This window comes from Siphateles boraxobius, unplaced genomic scaffold (assembly GCF_051911475.1).
Source record: "Siphateles boraxobius isolate OS27281-9 unplaced genomic scaffold, OSU_SipBor_1 77, whole genome shotgun sequence".
In the NCBI taxonomy this organism is placed as follows: domain Eukaryota; kingdom Metazoa; phylum Chordata; class Actinopteri; order Cypriniformes; family Leuciscidae; genus Siphateles; species Siphateles boraxobius.
Window position 1 is genome coordinate 4,135,010 of NW_027509205.1, and position 22,215 is coordinate 4,157,224.

The window sequence follows — 22,215 nt, forward strand, 5'->3', positions numbered from 1 at the left end:
CCACTGGTTTCTGAAAACGCATCCGGAACTGTTTCTAAAGAGGACACCGTTTCTTCCTCTGTCTCCTCTCCTTCCTTATCTTTCACAATTATGGTGGCTTTCAATTCATTCGTGGTGGCTTTCCTTTCAGTTTGAATGTTTGGCTCCGCCCCTGTGGCCGCCCCACTTGCTCCCTCTAGCCCAATCCCTGAGGTTGGCAGGAGATTTGAAATTCCCGCCAAAACCTCAGGGACCGCCTCCTCCTTCCTTTGTTCTTTTGTTTGGTGTGCTTGTGGGGCGGCCATTTTTAGCTTGTTGGCAAAACTTTTAGGGCAGTCTCTGTAGAGATGGGTTGATTCTCCACAAAGATTTCACTGCCTGCCATTGGTACATATTTCAAAACTGTGACCAATTTCTTTACACTTCCCACATACTAATTCTTGGCATGCCTCGGCAAGATGCCCAACTCTTCCACATTTCCTACACAGCTTGGGCATCCCTTGATAGTGTATGTAGCCTCTGTTTTCTCCCAGCACAATCATAGAAGGCAGATGTTTCAGGCCCTGGTAGCCCCCAGCGTCTTCCCATTGTTTGATGGGAATCCGCCAGGAGCAATTCCAAATGCCATCCTCATCTAGCACTTTGACAGGCTGATTTCTAACAGTGCAAAATCTACCCAGCCAGACACAAATATCATCTCCAGTCACTGTTTCGTTAAACATCCTGACAATCACAGTTTTAAGTGTGTTATCAGAAAGTTTCTCCACCGTGAACATGGAGAACTGGGCCTTAACAGTTTCAAACCTTTGCCAAAAATCATTAAGAAGGGAAGCAGTCTTGAAGCTCAAATCAAATCCCTTGTTTAGGGGCAGAGTCATCAAACAATTCAAGTCGTCTGGCTTAAAATGTAAGGTCTTTTGGATCAGCTTCCTGGAAAAATCCATACGGGACATACCCAGGAGCTTCCCCTCAACCTCTCTGAATATAAAACGCACGCTGTGGTGCCTCCGCACGCCGGCACGGGCAGCCGACATGATGGAGGCACCGACAGCCTAAAAGGTTTAGAACTATACAATGAATAAATAAATAAATAAATAACAAGATAAAAGAATAAAAAAGGTCTTAACTTAAATCTGTAAAATAGAAAGCAGCAAGTTCAATTTACCTCCCGAAAGGTGTAGGGCCCGGGACACAAGCGATCTCAAGCCAGGAAACCTCCAAGAGGCGATCGCAACTCCACCTGACGACCAGATACTTGATCTTAGCCAAAAGGCCGAGAAGCGATGACACAATGACGCAGAGGCGGGGGAGCCGTCAAAGGCCACGCCCACCTGGGCCGTGGCGAGAGGGTCTAAAGGTCGCCAACAAACAAGCTCAGCTCACAGCAAACAAGCTCAGCTTGACTGTTGACACCGAAAATGGATCACAGCAGAGCGCACAACACGACACTTTGGAGTGCAACCTGGGATTTTGGACCAACAAACATTCTGCCCTAAAAGTGAGCGGGCAGACCAAAGCGTACGTCGTAGAGACTTGAAACTCTTGAGGGATGGTAGTACCCGCCCGGTCTACAACATCACCAAGGCTCGGCCCAATCGGCCCCAAGGTGGCGCTGCAGCGATCAGAAGTACGAAATGCCTCGTAACTCCTGAACCGTCCGTCGCAGACCCAAGTGTCTTACATCACCGGAATCCTTGGCTCGGGCCGAACAAGACGCAGGCCTCGGATTCGATGGTTGCGCTGGCGAGATTTTCGGGTATTTGGGATTTTGTGAAAAAGCTACTTTTGCACACTAGTCCTAGGTCTTTCGCCCGATCTGACCCAAACCGGTGCAGAAAGATTCCCTGGAGTCTGATTGCCGACAGCGATGGGGAAAAAAGTCGGAATTTCGATTCACGTTGGCGACGGGACGCCAAAACGTTGGGAGTGGGCGAGGCGGGCTTTACTTAAATGGCCATAACTCTCCAACGGAATGAGACAATTACACCCAAGTCGGTACACCTGTGCACGGGCTCAGCCTGTGCTCAGGTGAAAAGGGATGTGGCGACTGGCCACTTGGTGGCGCTGTAAACAGTAAAAACAACAACATGAATACGGCCATAGGCGACTGTATGTCAGGTGATTTTTCACACATGCACAAGGTATTCATACCACATGATAGAACTCCTCATTTGGAACAACTTTGCTTCTAGGACCACTGCTGCCAATCAAAGCGCTGGTTGAATAATGGAGATTATTTGAAGAATGAAGGAAAAAAAAAAAAAAAACACAGCCCTACTTTTGCAGACTGGTCCTAGGTTGAGAGTTTTACATCTCTCGATCAACAACTGCAGTTCAATTCTCTGAACTTCCTAGGTCGTTAACTACCAGAAGAAGAGGAACTCGAACAATCTGCTCTTTTAACCAGTGTGTCCAGGGGAGAGCGCGAACGCAGTCCCCCACTACCATAAATTATGCAGTCGAGATTCCCACATTTGGGGAATTCGCAGGGGTCAGCACAACCGGAGTGCAATGGCCGAGCCTCGCCCTGGGTGAACCACCTTCCTGATCATGGTGTCTCCCCTGCCAGGTAAGTATGAATTCCCAGGCCTCCCGTCAGAGGCACCCTGTCCCTCTCCGCAATCCTCACCAACGGTCGGACAATCAAACACACACCTGATTCGACTCATCAGCTCATTCGTAAAAACTCCAAGAGATAAGAGAGAGACATCAAAAATCTGCAGCGTCGGGCTCTTTTGCTGTTGTTGTTGTGGATGATGTTGTTTTCATGCTCCGGATCCATGAGCCAAAAATCAATTTCACACGCGGTCACCGGATAGTGGACGAATCAGATGTTACACGAGATCAGAACAGAGTTGTTGTTTTTTTTCCCGTTTTTTTCCCTCTCACACCACCATTACCTGTATAGCATATGATCACCTACAACACCTTTAAAGCACCCATACACAGCAATATACGTTACTTCCATTAACACCTGCTGCCACACAAGACTAAAACATCTCTTTCATTGAACGCAGTTTTGGGGGGTGCACCGTTCCCAGAAGTACTGCAATACCGGGTCGATGCGTGGAGTGGACGGAGCAAGCCCCTGTTCCATCTCCCAGTTCCAAAAATCAATTTAATATATGGTGCCCGGGTAGGGCACGTATCAGATATTAAACTGATAAGAACAGATTTTTTCTTTCGAAAAGTTTTATTGTCACAGTTTTCACATCATACAACTTACAAAGACATTACATTTTTTAATTAAAAACCACGGTGGAATCATTTAAGAAAACAAAATTTGTGTATGTATGTATGCATGTTTGTTAAAAGTCTTTGTGCTTGTGTTTTGTTTGTAAAGTCCATGTGTGTTTTCAAGAGTCTTGTTGGTGCTGTTGTTGTTAGAATGTTTCAAAAACCATCTTTAGAAGATAAAAATCAATCATAAAATAAATATAAAATGCTAAAAAGGGAAGTCATCTTTTGTGCAGGACCGGGGTGAGTCCTTATCAAGATTTCCCTTCACTCCTCTCTCCGGAACAGGCAACCGGCCCAGCGCTTCCAGTGCCCAGCGGAGGTCCCCTCCCTCCGGCCCGCTGGCCCGCTGTTCCCGTAGCCGGCGTTGGTGAGGGTGCATCTACGGGCGGCCAGGTACGGCGGTGGCCGGGACCTCTTTCGTGCGACCGCAGCCCCCCCATCCGAATAACGACGTCCGGCGCCTCCTGCAGCGTTGATCTTACAAGTTGCTCGCACGCGTGGAGGGGCACCGTAACGCGTTTCCCCACCAGCAGGTTTCTGGTGGTCCAGATGGCATCCTTGATATGGTTGAGGGTGAGCCAGAGCGAGGTAAATTGTTTCGATGTCATCTCCTTCAAGCCCTGACCCACCCCCAGGATGGCGAGCTTGTATTCCATCCGGACCCCACCCGCTGGCAGGCACGGGAAAACCAGGGGGCTGGTCCTGGTCCACAGGTCCCGCGCAGCACGGCACTCCCAGAGCAGATGCCGCACGGTCTCCGGGCAATTACACCCGGACCGTGGGCAGGTTGAGTCTTTGGCCATGCCTCTGGAGTGCATAACCGCCCTGACCGGGAGGATCTCATGGGCCACCATCCACGCTAAGTCCTTATGCCCGTTCCGGAGAGCAGGGTGGGCCGCGTTTTTCCATGTTTGATTTGCCTCACCAAGGGTGAGGCCTGGGATTGGACTCACTGATTCCCGGTCCTGCACAGAAGAGACAAGAGCCTTGTGATTAGTTAAAACTGTGACATCTAAATCCTCTAAAACATGCTTCTTTAAAAACTTCTTAATAAAACCGTATTCTTTTGGGAGGTTAAAAGACACAGGGGTCGTCAAATCAACTGGTAAAAGTTTTAAAAATCTTAAATAAGACCCCATCCAAAATCGTGCAAAGGCTGCGGTCTTGTTTTCTTTGGATGGGGTCACGGCGTATCTTAGGTGCAGGGCGGTAAAACGGCTGCCTAAAAACAGGTGGGGGTCTGGGAGGCCTTTTCCACCATTTTCTGGTCTTTTCTTGACCACCTCCCTCTTCAATCTTTCCCACTTGGACCCCCACAGGAAATAAAACACCGCTCTCTCTAGGTTCCTCAGGAATTTCCTAGGTGGGATAAAAACAGAACAAACAAGTGACATTAGAGGTAAAATGACGGCTTTAAAAACTAAAACTTTACCTTCCAAAGTCATCTGTCGTAGTCCCCAGAACCCCAGTCTTTTCCTAACTTTCCCTAGCAAGTCAGTCCAGTTTTCACGTCCACCCCCTTCCTTGTCAAATTTAACTCCTAAAATCTTGAAATCCGTGTCTTTAAAATCTATATCGAGTCCATCTGTGTCGGTCTCGTCCCACGGTCCGAAGAGCAGGGCCTCGGACTTGCTTCTGTTGAGTTTAGCGCCCGAGGCCCGACCGTACCAGTCAGTCAAGTCCATTGCTCTTCGTAAGGATAAAATGTCCGTGGCTAAAAGAGTGATGTCGTCCATATATAAAACACACGTTGCTGTCAGTCCACCGGTCCCAGGTATGTCTAGTCCTTTTATCCATGTATCCCTTCTCAAGATCTGTGCCAGTGGCTCAATACAAGCCACATACAGAAGGGGAGATAAAGGACACCCCTGACGGACGCCGCTGTGGATATTTACAGCTTTGGAAAGATGCCCATTTACAAGAATTTTGCTGACCAAGCCCTTATACAGCAGTCCCACCCAAGCTATAAACCTCTCTGGAAAACCCATTTTTTGCAGTACCTGAAAGAGGTACTGGTTCGAGACCCGGTCAAAAGCTTTTTCGAAATCTAAATTTAGTATTTTTAAAACATTTTTAAAACAGTCGACTAATTTAAAATCTCTCACTAGGCCCTGTAATAAAACCGTTGTCTTATCGACCTTAAAATCCTCTCCTACCCTCTTCCTATCTTTTTTTGATAAAACACAGTTAAAATCCCCTGCCACCACTAGGGGAACCCTACCTAACATGTGGGACTGCAAGTCTTCTAGAAGCTCATACCTTTCATTTTTACCTGTAAAACCATACACATTAAGAACATTTAAATCTCTACCTAAAAAAGTCAGATTCGCTAAAAGAGCCCGCCCTTCCCTCACCACTGTGCTGCCCTTCACCAAGATATTGGGATTTTTAATTAAAATAGCAACACCGTCATTTTTATTTTGGTTTGATCCACTCCATATGGAGGGACCAGGGGGCCACAGTTCTTCCATCTTGGTGTACCTATTTAAAAAGGGCAAAGCACACTCTTGTATTAAAAACACATCTGATTTACAAGTATTTAAAAAGGATAAAATGCTCTGTGCTCGTATGGTGGACCTCACACTTCTTACATTGATGGTTGAGATGGTGAGGGCCATGAGCAGTAAGGTTAAAAAGGTATGAGACATTTAAAACAGAAGAAAATAAAAGACTACAATAAAATCATTAAAATCATGTGATCTCTTGTTGCAATTGCCTTTCCCTCCTCCCAGATGGACTGGGGTCAGGAAGGCAAATGCTTACCACCTCCGGGGCTACAGAGAAAGCCTCTTGCAGCTCTTTCGGTGATGATGTTCTTAGCTTTACGTGCAAAAAGGATACCGCATTTGGGGAATCTAGGGGCCACATACGTTCCGGATCGGAACTATCCGAACGATGTGCTGCCCTAGGCTTTTTCTCCTCTGTATCAAACAGAGGAGATCCCGCAGGCCTTTTTTGCACCTGAGCATTTGGGAGTGAAAGCTCAGTTTCACTCCCACTGGTTTCTGAAAACGCATCCGGAACTGTTTCTAAAGAGGACACCGTTTCTTCCTCTGTCTCCTCTCCTTCCTTATCTTTCACAATTATGGTGGCTTTCAATTCATTCGTGGTGGCTTTCCTTTCAGTTTGAATGTTTGACTCCGCCCCTGTGGCTGCCCCACTTGCTCCCTCTAGCCCAATCCCTGAGGTTGGCAGGAGATTTGAAATTCCCGCCAAAACCTCAGGGACCGCCTCCTCCTTCCTTTGTTCTTTTGTTTGGTGTGCTTGTGGGGCGGCCATTTTTAGCTTGTTGGCAAAACTTTTTGGGCAGTCTCTGTAGAGATGGGTTGATTCTCCACAAAGATTGCACCGCCTGCCATTGGTACATATTTCAAAACTGTGACCAATTTCTTTACACTTCCCACATACTAATTCTTGGCATTCCTCGGCAAGATGCCTAACTCTTCCACATTTCCTACACAGCTTGGGCATCCCTTGATAGTGTATGTAGCCTCTGTTTTCTCCCAGCACAATCATAGAAGGCAGATGTTTCAGGCCCTGGTAGCCCCCAGCGTCTTCCCATTGTTTGATGGGAATCCGCCAGGAGCAATTCCAAATGCCATCCTCATCTAGCACTTTGACAGGCTGATTTCTAACAGTGCAAAATCTACCCAGCCAGACACAAATATCATCTCCAGTCACTGTTTCGTTAAACATCCTGACAATCACAGTTTTAAGTGTGTTATCAGAAAGTTTCTCCACCGTGAACATGGAGAACTGGGCCTTAACAGTTTCAAACCTTTGCCAAAAATCATTAAGAAGGGAAGCAGTCTTGAAGCTCAAATCAAATCCCTTGTTTAGGGGCAGAGTCATCAAACAATTCAAGACGTCTGGCTTAAAATGTAAGGTCTTTTGGATCAGCTTCCTGGAAAAATCCATACGGGACATACCCAGGAGCTTCCCCTCAACCTCTCTGAATATAAAACGCACGCTGTGGTGCCTCCGCACGCCGGCACGGGCAGCCGACATGATGGAGGCACTGACAGCATAAAAGGTTTAAAACTATACAATGAATAAATAAATAAATAAATAACAAGATAAAAGGATAAAAAAAGGTCGTACCTTAAATCTGTAAAATAGAAAGCAGCAAGTTCAATTTACCTCCCGAAAGGTGTAGGGCCCGGGACACAAGCGATCTCGAGCCAGGAAACCTCCAAGAGGCGATCGCAACTCCACCTGACGACCAGATACTTGATCTTAGCCAAAAGGCCGAGAAGCGATGACACAATGACGCAGAGGCGGGGGAGCCGTCAAAGGCCACGCCCACCTGGGCCGTGGCGAGAGGGTCTAAAGGTCGCCAACAAACAAGCTCAGCTCACAGCAAACAAGCTCAGCTTGACTGTTGACACCGAAAATGGATCACAGCAGAGCGCACAACACGACACTTTGGAGTGCAACCTGGGATTTTGGACCAACAAACATTCTGCCCTAAAAGTGAGCGGGCAGACCAAAGCGTACGTCGTAGAGACTTGAAACTCTTGAGGGATGGTAGTACCCGCCCGGTCTACAACATCACCAAGGCTCGGCCCAATCGGCCCCAAGGCGGCGCTGCAGCGATCAGAAGTACGAAATGCCTCGTAACTCCTGAACCGTCCGTCGCAGACCCAAGTGTCTTACATTACCGGAATCCTTGGCTCTGGCCGAACAAGACGCAGGCCTCGGATTCGATGGTTGCGCTGGCGAGATTTTCGGGTATTTGGGATTTTGTGAAAAAGCTACTTTTGCACACTAGTCCTTGGTCTTTCGCCCGATCTGACCCAAACCGGTGCAGAAAGATTCCCTGGAGTCTGATTGCCGACAGCGATGGGGAAAAAAGTCGGAATTTCGATTCACGTTGGCGACGGGACACCAAAACGTTGGGAGTGGGCGAGGCGGGCTCTACTTAAATGGCCATAACTCTCCAACGGAATGAGACAATTACACCCAAGTCGGTACACCTGTGCACGGGCTCAGCCTGTGCTCAGGTGAAAAGGGATGTGGCGACTGGCCACTTGGTGGCGCTGTAAACAGTAAAAACAACAACATGAATACGGCCATAGGCGACTGTATGTCAGGTGATTTTTCACACATGCACAAGGTATTCATACCACATGATAGAACTCCTCATTCGGAACAACTTTGCTTCTAGGACCACTGCTGCCAATCAAAGCGCTGGTTGAATAATGGAGATTATTTGAAGAATGAAGGAAAAAAAAAACTAAAAAACAGCCCTACTTTTGCAGACTGGTCCTAGGTTGAGAGTTTTACATCTCTCGATCAACCACTGCAGTTCAGTTCTCTGGACTTCCTAGGTCGTTAACTACCAGAAGAAGAGGAACTCGAACAATCTGCTCTTTTAACCAGTGTGTCCAGGGGAGAGCGCGAACGCAGTCCCCCACTACCATAAATTATGCAGTCGAGATTCCCACATTTGGGGAATTGCAGGGGTCAGCACAACCGGAGTGCAATGGCCGAGCCTCGCCCTGGGTGAACCACCTTCCTGATCATGGTGTCTCCCCTGCCAGGTAAGTATGAATTCCCAGGCCTCCCGTCAGAGGCACCCTGTCCCTCTCCGCAATCCTCACCGACGGTCGGACAATCAAACACACACCTGATTCGACTCATCAGCTCATTCGTAAAAACTCCAAGAGATAAGAGAGAGACATCAAAAATCTGCAGCGTCGGGCTCTTTTGCTGTTGTTGTTGTGGATGATGTTGTTTTCATGCTCCGGATCCATGAGCCAAAAATCAATTTCACACGCGGTCACCGGATAGTGGACGAATCAGATGTTACACGAGATCAGAACAGAGTTGTTGTTTTTTTTCCCGTTTTTTTCCCTCTCACACCACCATTACCTGTATAGCATATGATCACCTACAACACCTTTAAAGCACCCATACACAGCAATATACGTTACTTCCATTAACACCTGCTGCCACACAAGACTAAAACATCTCTTTCATTGAACGCAGTTTTGGGGGGTGCACCGTTCCCAGAAGTACTGCAATACCGGGTCGATGCGTGGAGTGGACGGAGCAAGCCCCTGTTCCATCTCCCAGTTCAAAAAATCAATTTAATATATGGTGCCCGGGTAGGGCACGTATCAGATATTAAACTGATAAGAACAGATTTTTCTTTCGAAAAAGTTTTATTGTCACAAGTTTTCATTCCATGTTTTCCATTTACATTTTTTTTTTTTTTTTAAATCAAGTATTTATTTACACATCTTAAAACAACAAAACAAACAAATAAAAGGACACAATTTATAGTTAAAAATCAATTATTGATTGTGTGTTGTGTAAAAGTCCATGTATGTTAATATTTGTGTTGTTTTAAAGGAAACGTAAATGGATTAAAATAAATAGGAATAAAACATAAAAACAATAGAACAATAAAACATGCCAAATAAAACATCTCTTGTACAGGATCGAGGGTGAGTCCCTATCAAGATTGTCCATTCACTCCAGGTCTCCAGAACAGGCCCCAGACTCCCCGCTTCTGGTGCCCAGCGGAGATCCCCTCTCCTCCGGCCCGCTGGCCCGCTGTTCCCGTAGCCGGTGTGGTGAGGGTGCATCTACGGGCGGCCAGGGTCGGTGGCGGCCGGGACCTTCTACGTGTGACCCCGGCCCCCCCATCCGAATAACGACGTGCGGCCCACCCTGCAGCGTTGATCTTATTTTCTGCTCGCACGCGCGGAGGGGGACCGTCACGCGTTTCCCCACCAGCAGATTTCTGGTGACCCAGATGGCATCCTTGACCACGTTTAGGGTGAGCCAGAGCGAGGAAAATTTTGGTTGTGTCAGCTCCTTCAAGCCCTGACCCACCCCCAGGATGGCGAGCTTGTAGTCCACCTGGGCCCCACCCGCTGGCAGGCACGGGAAAAACAGGGGGCCGGTCTTGGCCCACAGGTCCCGCGCAGCGCCGCACTCCCAGAGCAGATGTCGAACGGTCTCCGGGGAACCACATCCGGACCGTGGGCAGGTGGAGTTTTTGGCCATGCCTCTGGAGTGCATAACCGCCCTGACCGGGAGGATCTCATGGGCCACCATCCACGACAAGTCTTTAAGCCTGTTCTGGAGAGCTGGGTGGGCTGCGTTCCTCCAAACATCTTTGGCCTCACCTAGTGTGAGGCCTGGAACCGGGCTCACCGATTCTCGATCCTGCACAAGAGAGATAAGAGATTTGTGATTAGTTAAAACAGTGGCATCATTTGTCTCTAAAAGGTATTTCTTTAAAAATTTCTTAATAAAACTATGCTCTTTTGACAAATTAAAAGACACTGGACTTTTAAGATCAATGGGTAAAATTTTCAAAGTTCTTAGGTATGACCCCATCCAGAATCGGGTCATGGCTGCTGTCTTGTGTTCTCTGGATGGGGTCAGTGCGTACTGGATGTGGAGGGCGGCAAAGCGGCTGCCTAAAAACAGGTGGGGGTCTGGGAGGCCTTTCCCTCCATTTTCTTTTTTCTTTTTGACGACCTCCCTCTTTAGTCGTTCCCACTTGGACCCCCACAGGAAATAAAATACCGCCCTCTCCAGGTTGGCCAGGAATCGTCTTGGGGGACTAAAAACAGAACAGACAAGTAAAATTAGTGGTAAAATCACTGCTTTAAAAATTAAAATCTTGCCTTCAAACGTCAATTGTCTCAGTCCCCAAAAGCCCAGTCTTTGCCTGACTTTCCCTAACATGTCAGTCCAGTTTCCTTGTCCTCCACCCTCTCTGTCAAATTTTACACCTAAAATTTTCAAATCATTGTCTTTAAAATCCAAATCTAATCCAGCTGTGTCTACGTTCCCCCACGGCCCGAAGAGCTGGGCCTCGGACGTACTCCTATTGAGCTTGGCGCCCGAGGCCCGACCGTACCAGTCAGTCAAGTCCATTGCTCTTCGTACTGATAAAAGGTCAGTCGCTAAAAGGGTCACGTCATCCATATATAAAACACAGGTCGCCGTCAGTCCACCAGTCCCTGGGATGTCTAGTCCTTTAATCCATTTATCCCTTCTCAAGATTTGTGCCAGTGGCTCAATACAAGCCACATACAGAAGGGGAGATAAAGGACACCCCTGACGGACGCCGCTGTAGAGATTTACAGCTTTGGATAAATGCCCGTTAACCAAAATTCTGCTAGACAGCTCGTTGTACAGCAGTCCCACCCAGGCTATAAACCTCCCAGGAAAACCCATTTTTTCCAGTACCTGGAACAGGTACTGGTGCGAGACGCGATCAAAGGCTTTTTCGAAATCTAAATTTAGGACTACTAGCCGAATGTTTCTGTCTCTCGCAAAACAGATGGCGTCTCTGATCAGTACCAGGCTGTCCGTGATCTTCCTGCCGGGCACAGCGCATGCTTGATCCAGGTGGATTACGTCCTCTAAAACAGTCGACATACGTGTAGCTAAAATCTTACTAAAAAGTTTACAATCATAATTTAAAAGAGTGATTGGTCGCCAGTTTCTCAGGTCAGTCTTGTCCCCTTTTTTGTATAGTAATGTAACTATCCCTACTCTAAAGCTGTCTGGAAGTCTGTCAAGAGTCTCAAGTTCTTTAAAAACTGTCAATAAGTCGTGTGCTAAAATGTCCCAGAAAGTCAGATAAAACTCAAAGGGGAGTCCATCCAAGCCTGGGGACTTCCCCTTTTTAAAACCTTTTAGCGCTTTGTGCATTTCTAAAAGAGTAAAATCTTGGGATAAAAGCACATCTGGACTCTTTACCTTTTTGTCTAAAAACCCTAAAACTTCCTCTAAGATGCCATTGTGTACCTCTTTAGTGCTGTATAAATTATTGTAAAAACTTTCAATTTCCCCTAAAATCAGATCTGTTGTATTTACCTCCCCACCTGTAAAAGTTTTTAAAGGTATTAATTGACCCTCCCCGTGTTATTGTCTTTTTAAAAAAATATCTAGTACACTTTTCCCCTTCTTCTATTTCTCTCTCCTTACATCTTAAAATGACACCTTTAGTCTTTGTTTCGGACAAATCTGACATTTCTTTCTTTACTTCTTTAATTTCTTCTGTAAAATCCAATCCACTGTTTAAAAGGTTAAAATATCTCTGCAGTCTTTTTTGCAGCCCCATCATGCGTCTTTTTTCTTTATTCTTTTTTTCTTTTCCAATTTGTTTAAAAAACCGTCCTGTCCTTTGTTTCACCATCTCCCACCACTGTGCACGTGAGTCAAAAAAGTCTTGGAGGGTCTGCCATTGGCTGAACTGCTCCCTATATTCACTAATCACTTCCTCATCCTCTAATAGGGAGCAGTTCAGCTTCCACAGCCCTCCCCCTACGGTCACACCCGTGGGTAGTGAAAGGGTGCAGGAGAGCATCATGTGATCAGAAAAGAAGAGGGGGCTCAATGTAGCATCGGTCGGCGGGCAGTCCCTTGTAAAAACATAGTCAATTCGAGAGGCTCTGGCGCCATCACCACTGAACCAGGTGAAGCCCTCCTCTCTTTGATGCATTGTTTTAAAGCAGTCAACTAACTTAAAATCTTTGACTATATTTTGTAATAAAACCGATGTCTTGTCGACCTTAAAATCCTCTCCTACCCTCTTTCTATCCTGTCTTGATAAAACACAATTAAAATCCCCTGCTACCACTAGGGGAGCCCTCCCGAGCATGTGGGGCTGCAGGTCTTCTAAAAGCTCATACCTGTTGTTTTTGCCTGTAAAACCATACACATTTAAAATGTTAAAATCCTTACCTAAAAAAGTCAGATTAGCTAAAATTGCCCGCCCATCCCTCACCACAGTGCTGCCCTTCACCAAAACATGGGGATTTTTTATTAAAATAGCAACACCGTCATTTTTGTTAAAATTGGACCCACTCCAGATGGAATGTCCTGGGGTCCAAATCTCCTCCCACTTCCTGTAATTTGTTAGAAAAGGCAGACCACATTCTTGCAATAAAAACACATCTGACTTAAAAGATTTTAAAAAGGATAACACACTCTGTGCTCGTATATTGCTCTTCACACTTCTCACATTGATTGTGGAGATAGTGAGAGCCATGAGCAGTATGGTTAAAAGGGTGTGAGACATTTAAAAGCAACCAAGGGACTACAGAGATATAATTAAAATCATGTTATTTCTTGTTGCACTTGCCTTCCCTTTTCCCCAGATGAGCTGGGATCAGGGGGGCAAGTGCTTGACGCCTCAGGGCTCGCAGAGAAGGCCTCTTGCGAATCCTTTGGCGATGATGTTCTTAGCTTGAAATGCAGAAAAGAGACTTCATTAGGAGATTCTGCGGGCCACATACGGTCTAGATCTTCCATGGGGGAACTATCTAGCCGATGCGCTACCCGCAGCTTTTTCTCCTCTGTTTGAACCAGAGGAGATCTCGCAGTTCTTTTCTGCACTTGAGCATTAGGGAGCGAAACATCTGTTTCACTCCCACTCGTGGACACACTAACCTCAGACACGGTTACTAGGGAGGAAGCCATTTCCTCCTCTTCATCCTCCATACTGTCTTCTTTTTCAATTTCATTTTGAGGATTGGCTTCCTCCCCCTCACCAACTGCCAGAATTGACTCCGCCCCTGTGGCCGCCCCACTTCCTCCTTCCTGTCCAATCACTGAGGCTGGCTGGGGGTTTGAATTTCCCGCCAAAACCTCGGGGCCCGCCTCCTCAATTGTTTGTTCTTTGGGTGGGGCGGCCATTTTGTTGCTTTTTAACTTGTTGGCAAAACTTTTAGGGCAGTCTCTGTAGAGATGGGATGATTCTCCACAGAGGTTGCACTTTCTGCCATTTTGGCACTCTTCAAAAATGTGCCCAATTTCTCTGCACTTCCTACACACTACTTCTTGGCATGCCTCGGCGAGATGTCCAAGTTTGCCACACTTGCGGCATAGCTTGGGCATCCCTTGGTAATGGATGTAGCCTCTATTCTCTCCCAACACAATCATAGAAGGTATTTGACTCAGGCCATGGTAGCTGTTGGGATCTGCCCATTGTTTAATGGGCACTCTCCACGCACAGCTCCAGATACCGTCTTCATCTAAAACCTTGACTGGTTGTCCACGAATAGAGCAATATCTTGCCAACCATACAGAAATATCTTCTCCACTAACTGTTTCATTAAACATCCTGACAATCACAACTTTCAGTGAATTATCAGTCAGTTTTTCCACAGTGAACATGGAGAAATTGGCTTTACACATTTCAAATCGAGTCCAAAAAGTACTTAGCAAGGAAGCAGAAGCAAAACTTACATCAAAGCCATGATTCAGGGGCAGAGTCAACAGGCAGTTTATGTCCACAACCTTAAAACCGAGTAACTGTTGGATGCACTTCCTAGAAAAGTCCAGCCTGGACATGACCTGGAGAGTGCCATCCTCTTTTGGTTTAAATTTAAAACGCACGCTGTGGTGCCTCCTCATGCCGGCACGAGCAGCCGACATGTTGGAGGCACCACTAGCCTGCTGCGGCTAAAACCCAACAATAAATATACAATAAATAAATTAAAACCTGCTTACCTTAAAACCAGAAGATTCCTCGTAGAACGAGTCGTCAATTAAAAGCCGCTTGTCAATGTACCTCCTGAAGGGTGTGTGTCCCGTGTGACAAGCAACACACGAGACCAAGTCCGACAAGAGGCGATCGCTGTCTCTACCTTAGGACCAGACACTTGATCTTAGCCAAAGATCAAAGCGCTGGTTGAATAATGGAGATTATTTGAAGAATGAAGGAAAAAAAAAACTAAAAAACAGCCCTACTTTTGCAGACTGGTCCTAGGTTGAGAGTTTTACATCTCTCGATCAACCACTGCAGTTCAATTCTCTGGACTTCCTAGGTCGTTAACTACCAGAAGAAGAGGAACTCGAACAATCTGCTCTTTTAACCAGTGTGTCCAGGGGAGAGCGCGAACGCATTCCCCCACTACCATAAATTATGCAGTCGAGATTCCCACATTTGGGGAATTCGCAGGGGTCGTGTCTACGGTAGTGCATTGAGCGTAGACTCAGCGTAGACTCTGCCGCGACCGTAGACTACCAATCGGAACGTAGATATCCTCCCCGAACGTAGACAGCCAGTTGCAGACCAGAACTGCTGTGAACCATCTGCGAACGTAAACCGCCAATCACAGACCCACGACTTGGATGTAGACAGCCAATCACGGAGTGGAGCGGCAACTACTAGTAAAAGCCAGAATTTACGAGCGAAGAAGATGTCAAAAACTTTGAGTGACAACGACAACAAAGTGCAGGGTAAGCCTATCAATTAATTTCACTGATTAATTTGTATTGACAGTACAAATAGTTTTCTTAACTGTTAGTCAAGGCAATTGCATCTATTATTGTTTTCCTAATCGCGGCAGACAGTAGATATACTGTAAAGTACAATTTAAATTTGGTAGAAAAATATCACAACATATGTTCATATTGACAAGCAGCATTTAATGTAGTATACAGGTATTTGATGTGTGCCTCATAATACTGTAAAGTACAATGTAAATTTGGTAGAAAAATATCACAACATATGTTCATATTGACAAGCAGCATTTAATGTAGTATACAGGTATTTGATGTCTGCCTCATAATACTGTAAAGTACAATGTAAATTTGGTAGAAAAATATCACAACATATGTTCATATTGACAAGCAGCATTTAATGTAGTATACAGGAATTTGATGTCTGCCTCATAATACTGTAAAGTACAATGTAAATTTGGTAGAAAAATATCACAACACATGTTCATATTGACAAGCAGCATTTAATGTAGTATACAGGTACTTGATGTCTGCCTCATAATACTGTAAAGTACAATGTAAATTTGGTAGAAAAATATCACAACATATGTTCATATTGACAAGCAGCATTTAATGTAGTATACAGGCATTTGATGTCTGGCTCAGCATATTCACAAGCAGCATTTAACCTGGGCGACAACATCAAACAATAGTTGATAAGACTGTGAAAACAAACATTTATGAATGAATATTTATTTAAATATGAAGACATACATGAACCAACATTAATCAGCCATTCATACTTATGCATTTTGATGCCTTTTAGCTAGTGATGAAAGCATTATAGCATTTTATTGCAATTGTATTGTTCCATTACTAAATTGTCCCATTATTAAAGTTATCAATAACTTATTACTACCTCACATTTAAAACTGGATGTCCACATGTTATCTTTCACAATATGCATATTTTAATTTCAGCAAACATTGACATGGCAAGTCCAGTGATCCGAGTTTTAAATCCAAGTGCTCCACCGGATCGTCAGCAGGCTGTAATAATGGCAACGAAGGAGGCCCGTGCGTATAGAGAGAGAAGGCTGACCTTCCCTCTGCCACCTGCACAGCTGCTAGACGAGTCCACTGCCTTGGCCCAAGCGAAAAAGCTCCTTCGTGCAGGAGGGATCCCAGCAGCACCATCACGGCAGCTGTGCCTGGGGAAGCTGGTGGTGCCATTTGGCCAGTACCTTAATGCTCCGTTCCACTGGCTTGTGGAAAATGATGTGGGCTACATGAAGTAGTAAGCATTGTTTTTATGTTTAATGATGTTTTCAGTGTGCAGCTTTTACCAGCTGGTATAAATAATATGTGTAATTGCAGTGTGGTTGACAAGCACAGAGAAGAACTTGCTAAGAAACCTAAGAAGATTAACCATCACTGGATAAAGGACTTTCTGGCAGAGTACGCTGAGAGCTTCCCTCAAATATCCATCGTCCTGGAGGCCAACATCGACCGCTGTATATATGGGCAGAAAGGGTTTGAAAATCATACCTTTAAGGAGATGTGGAAGCTCTACAGCCAGCATTCTGCCCAGAAGGACAGGCCACACGACTTCAGCAGCAGTCAGAGGGATCTGATCAAGAAGGCGCACAGCTCTGTCTGCCGGTGGCTGCATACACCTGTAACACACATCACCAGTGTTCAGATGAAAAGGTTTAGGATGTACATTTATGACAAGGATGACCAAGTAAGTGGCCTGCAATGCAAATTTTTTTTAATTTTTTTTAACTTTTTTAAAAATATATATATATTTATGAATACATATCAGGAAACAAAAGGAAAAAAAAGTAGATGTGACTTTTTTCTTTATGCAAGACGTGACTTTTTTCTTTATGCAAGACATGTTTGATTTAAAAGTCTGTTAAATGCATTTGTTACACAGTCAAAATCTCCCAGCAATGATCCTTCATGGCTGGACGACAGCCATATATTAGAGGTGATCCGATCTGAGTCTACATCTGCTGCTGCGTCTACAGCCACATCCACATCCGCTGCTGCTGCGTCCACAGCCACGTCCACATCTGCTGCTGCTGCGTCCACAGCCACGTCCACATCTGCTGCTGTGTCCACAGCCACGTCCACATCAGAGACTGCCATTGCCATGCCGCCTGCTATGTCTACGTGCACTGTCCTTTCTGCTGCCACTTCAGCCACGGACACTGCCACGTCACAGACCGCCATTCCCACGGGCATATTTCATAAGTCTGCTTCAAAGCACAAAGCGTCACAGTCCACAGCCATGAGTCAGAAGTCTTCTTCGGGAGAACCATGTCTGAGTGACTCCCCTGTGAGTATTTCATATCATGTGAAAAATTATCCAACATTAATTTTTATTATTGTAGTGATTTACTGTGTTGATGTATATTGCAGGTTGAGCTTGAGGGATGGGTACGCCTATGGGAAAATGCTAATTGCATTTCTCCAGCGGACCTCTCGTGGGTGAAGGATGACACAGAGAGAGGGCTCTTCACCCACGTCCAGGTGTACAAGCAGAGTACCGGTGCGCTGAAGAGGCGGGGGGTGATGAAGTCAGACCGGATGTGGTTCTACCCTCCTGAACCTCCAGGCTACGTTAGTGGCGCTGTGCCATCTCCAAACCTCTTCTTTCGGAGTCGCATCTTTGTCTGGCGGCCTGTTGGGGTATGGAGATACTCGCTGAAGTGCCCCCGTGGTGAAGAATGCGTGGGTAGAGGAAAGGGCGTTCACCTCTACAAGTCTGGCTACCACACCAAGGTTCGACATATCTATAATTGGATCGGTTGTTGTTGTTATTACTAGAGTTTCAGTTCAACGGTAGATTTTTACAACATTGATTTTCATGTAAACACATTCAAGGTTCAAATAACAATGTTCTACTGCTATTGCAGGTTCGCCACATCTGCGACGTGTCCAATTGGTACACCATGTTGACGGAGGTCCTTTGCTGTGGACCATGCACTAAAGCGGGCAGGAAAGGTGAAGGTGGAAAGGTGGGTCATTGGTTAGCATGGGATAATGCTATCCTCTGCCAACTCAGCGAGGCTCACCAAGCCATGTTCCCAGCCATTCTCACATTTAGGTAAGAATACTGAAAAATAGCTGGTGTCCGCTTGTAATAGCAATTACCTCTCGGTTGATTGACGTGCTGATTATCAAACTTTATAGACGTGGTGTGGACAAGAACGTCGTGCGGCTTTTGAGGGACCGGACCGAGGGTAACACCATGACCAAAGTGTGGCGGCAGATTCAAGAGAACCACGTGGAAGACTATCTCCACAGGAAGGATCTGTATACCACCCTCCTGATGACTCTGGTGAAGCCTGGGGGGATCGTGCCAGCCTTGGGGTACACATTTGAGGCTCCACCTCCTCAAAGAGAGCTTCCCTCTGCTCGTCTGCTCCGTCATGCCTTCCTGCTGGCAGAGGCCAACAACGTACAGGATTATAGGACCCAGATTCTCTCCACATTTGGCACCGTGCTTAAAATGGACTCCACTAAAAAGGTACATGAAGCAATACACTCCCAGCCAGCACAGCCATGTGGGGCCCAAATGGGTTTGGCCTGGGCTATCTAACTGGGACCCAGACAGTTTTGTCCTCAGTTTCCATGTAGGCCTCACATGGGTTTGCCCAGATGAAATGAACACTGCTCAGTGTGCACACTACAGGCTGTTAAATGTAACACTGAATCAGTGTTGTGCTGGCTGGGCTGTGTCTACAACATATTTTAGAACATCATCATTTACTCCACTAGCCAAACCTGTATGACCACCTTCTTTCTTCTGTAAACACACAAAAGGTGACATTTAGAATCAGAAAGAGCTTTATTACCAAGTGTGTTTGCACACACAAGGAATTTGTCTTGGTGTTAGGAGCTTCCAGTACAGAAGTACAAACATAGTACAGACAACATGTAATAAAGAACACTAATAATGAAGAGAATATATTTAGCCGCTTGTATAAAAAACTAAAAAAAGAGAAGTTAAACCTTTTTGAATAGGCATACACTTACATAAAATACAGAACGTAAAATTTTAATCTGGAATGGTGTTCCTTGTGTCTCGCAGGTGGTTAAGAAGCTGAGTGGAGAGGGCAAAGGCTCAGCGGAGTGGTTTACAAGTATAGGCAATGAGCAATCTCAGATTGTCTCATTTGTTCTAACCTGCGAAGAATCCACGGAGTGTCTGAGACTCATGTGCCAGGGGGTGATGGAGAGATTCGAGCAGGCCAATCAACCTGTACCTCATATACTGTACATTGACCGTGGGTGCTGTCGCGCACAAGGCCCAACCGCTGTGGAGACCTTGTTCCAGACGTGGGTGGACAAGGGTATGGTTGTGCGTTTGGATATTTTTCACTGGATACATCGTTTTGATGCAGCCATCCGTACCGAGAGCCACTCCAAATACGCGGTCTTCAAGTCTGCCCTAGCAGGAGCGGTGCTGGCCTACAACCGCGCAGACCTGGAGCTTCTCATCAAGGCGGTCAGAGCAAAGCACCCGGCTTATGACACGGTGACCGATGAAGACATGGTGCGACTCTACGTGGTGCGGGAACAGCTGAAGCACCATGTTCGTAGAGTCACGCTTGGGGTTCAGGAGACCTTACGTCTTGTCCAGACAGCCATTGATGAGCTGAAAGGTCCGGTGGGGCTGGATGAAAGTGGAATCCCCCTCTTCACGTCAGCAGGTAAGTAATCTGATGCAAACATTTAAAAACATTGTTACAAGCATTTTCCATATTGAAAACACGGCACAAGGCATATGAGGCACAGGTAAACTATATGATCTATATATTGTAATCCACTGTTAGCGTGTATCATAAACACATAGCGTGTATGGGGATGTTATTATGGTTATCATGTACTGTGTTGACACCGTATAATGCTTAAATATTTACTAAGCATTATACGGCATTATACAAACTCGCTTGGTTTAATCCTCAAATGTAAGTCGCTTTGGATAAAAGCGTCTGCTAAATGACTAAATGTAAATATTTGCTCTTATTTCTTTACAGAAGCAATAGATAGTGTGTGGGAAGGCCAGCAGCGACACCTCGAGTGCATACAAGATCCTCCGGAGATGAGTATGTACAGGGTGGCGCGTAGCACCAGCATCAATGGGGTGGATGTTCCCTACTACAAGTGTCTGCGTGGAAGCAACAGTCTGGAGGGATTCCACAAAGTTCTTCCTCACATGATACCAGGTACAAGAAGCGGCACATACGCCACAAATTTGTATATATTCGTATTCCATACCTTTACATTATGCTTACCACCTCACAGTCCAGTGGAATGAGTCTTTTTCACACTCACTGTTTATTGCATTAAGTTGTAAACTGGGTTGAATTTTGCAGTTTTACACGTATATGAATTCATGAAACGCATGCTGTGATGGCACTTACTCCTGGTCACCAGTATTGTCCGGTAGAACAAACGCATTCTCAGACAGCTCCTTGTTCCTATAAAAAAGGATTCTTCAAGTGAGTTTGGGAACTTGCCAGTTATTAGAGCTTTACCTTTCTGTACTTACCACCTTTGGATAGCCATTGCAGCTCGACTAATCAGTACCTGCTGACGGTCTGATCATCAGCTCTGCCTTTCATATCAGCAGTTCTCGGTCTGTTCCTGACGAATTCTATCATACTCACCTGACATAGTCACCCTGCTGTGCCATCCATCATGCTTTTTGTAGCGTTCTTCCTTGATATGCTGCCGATAAAACACTGCTTTGGGTTGCAAAAAAATTGGGTCTTTGCTTTGTTTGCCTGTGTCGGGATTTTAATGTCCTTCTCTGTCATTTCAAGGTTCCCACTGTGCTGCACGTCCCTATCAGGTTTACTTGATTAGTGGAATCGCGCGGTGGAACTCAGATCGCAGTTGCGACGCGGTGTTTGGTGGCAAAGGGCGCATTCACAGAACCTACTCTGCACCTCTAATCGAACGCCTCAACACCCGATGCCGGAAGTTGTTTGGAGAGACTGTGGAGGACAATTTTCGCACCCCTGCTGCTGTGATGTCCAACGAGCTGCTTGGTTTGGAATACCTATTCAACCAAAGCACGGGTGAATCTGGTGCCTTCTCAATTGGTGACCTCTCTAAGGATGGACCCAGCCCAGAGGAGGAGGTGGTTCAGCCAGGCCAAACTGACCTCGATGAGGAGGATGAGGCGTACCAGAGTGACCCAGAGACAGATCACGACAGGATGGCTGTTGACCCAGCTCACATAACCCTTACCACCGATGAAACCACCACTGCTCACCCTCCAGCCTTTGTGAGTAATTTTCTGCTCACCTGTACGCATCGCTAGCATGTATTGTTTATGTTTATTTTTTTATAGTCTTAGTGTTGACTGACTTTAAACTTCAGTTACATAAACATTTTAACTTAACATGTGATCGTTGTTCTTTTCAACAGGAGGACACCTGTAGCCCTAGCCCACTTCCTGGACTCCAGAAGCTGGAAAAGTTCTGTGCACTGCTGGTAGACTTTGGCCTCACTGTAAATAGGCTGAGCCTGACGACGAAAGAGAGGAACGAGCTGATCGAAACGTGGCAAGCCGTAGAGGAACATGATAAACTACCGCAGAAGTTTGATCAGCTGTACAGAACACACTGGGGTAACACGCTGTACTGTCGTACAAAAAGAGATGATCTCGTCGATGCTGCTGTGATTCAGAAAGTCAAAATGGCCAAACGCTATGCCCCAGCTCAACAAGACATCAGTGCTCAGCACAACAGACTCATGTACACGCTGGTGAAAC

The 22,215-nt window shown here is 45.9% G+C and overlaps 2 non-coding genes and 3 pseudogenes across 2 annotated transcripts; all 5 read right to left on the bottom strand.

The window, feature by feature from the left end:
* Window positions 1-2,392: 2,392 nt before the first annotated feature.
* Window positions 2,393-2,556, bottom strand: LOC143726608 (U1 spliceosomal RNA). The gene has a single exon (XR_013198848.1). It is a non-coding gene; the product is annotated as a U1 spliceosomal RNA (small nuclear RNA).
* Window positions 2,557-3,000: 444 nt separating this feature from the next.
* On the bottom strand, window positions 3,001-3,174 carry LOC143727307 (U2 spliceosomal RNA; annotated as a pseudogene).
* A 5,433-nt stretch (window positions 3,175-8,607) lies between these two features.
* Window positions 8,608-8,770, bottom strand: LOC143727001 (U1 spliceosomal RNA). The gene has a single exon (XR_013199221.1). It is a non-coding gene; the product is annotated as a U1 spliceosomal RNA (small nuclear RNA).
* A 444-nt stretch (window positions 8,771-9,214) lies between these two features.
* Window positions 9,215-9,388, bottom strand: LOC143727272 (U2 spliceosomal RNA; annotated as a pseudogene).
* A 5,693-nt stretch (window positions 9,389-15,081) lies between these two features.
* Window positions 15,082-15,218, bottom strand: LOC143727015 (U1 spliceosomal RNA; annotated as a pseudogene).
* Between the last annotated feature and the right edge of the window lie 6,997 nt (window positions 15,219-22,215).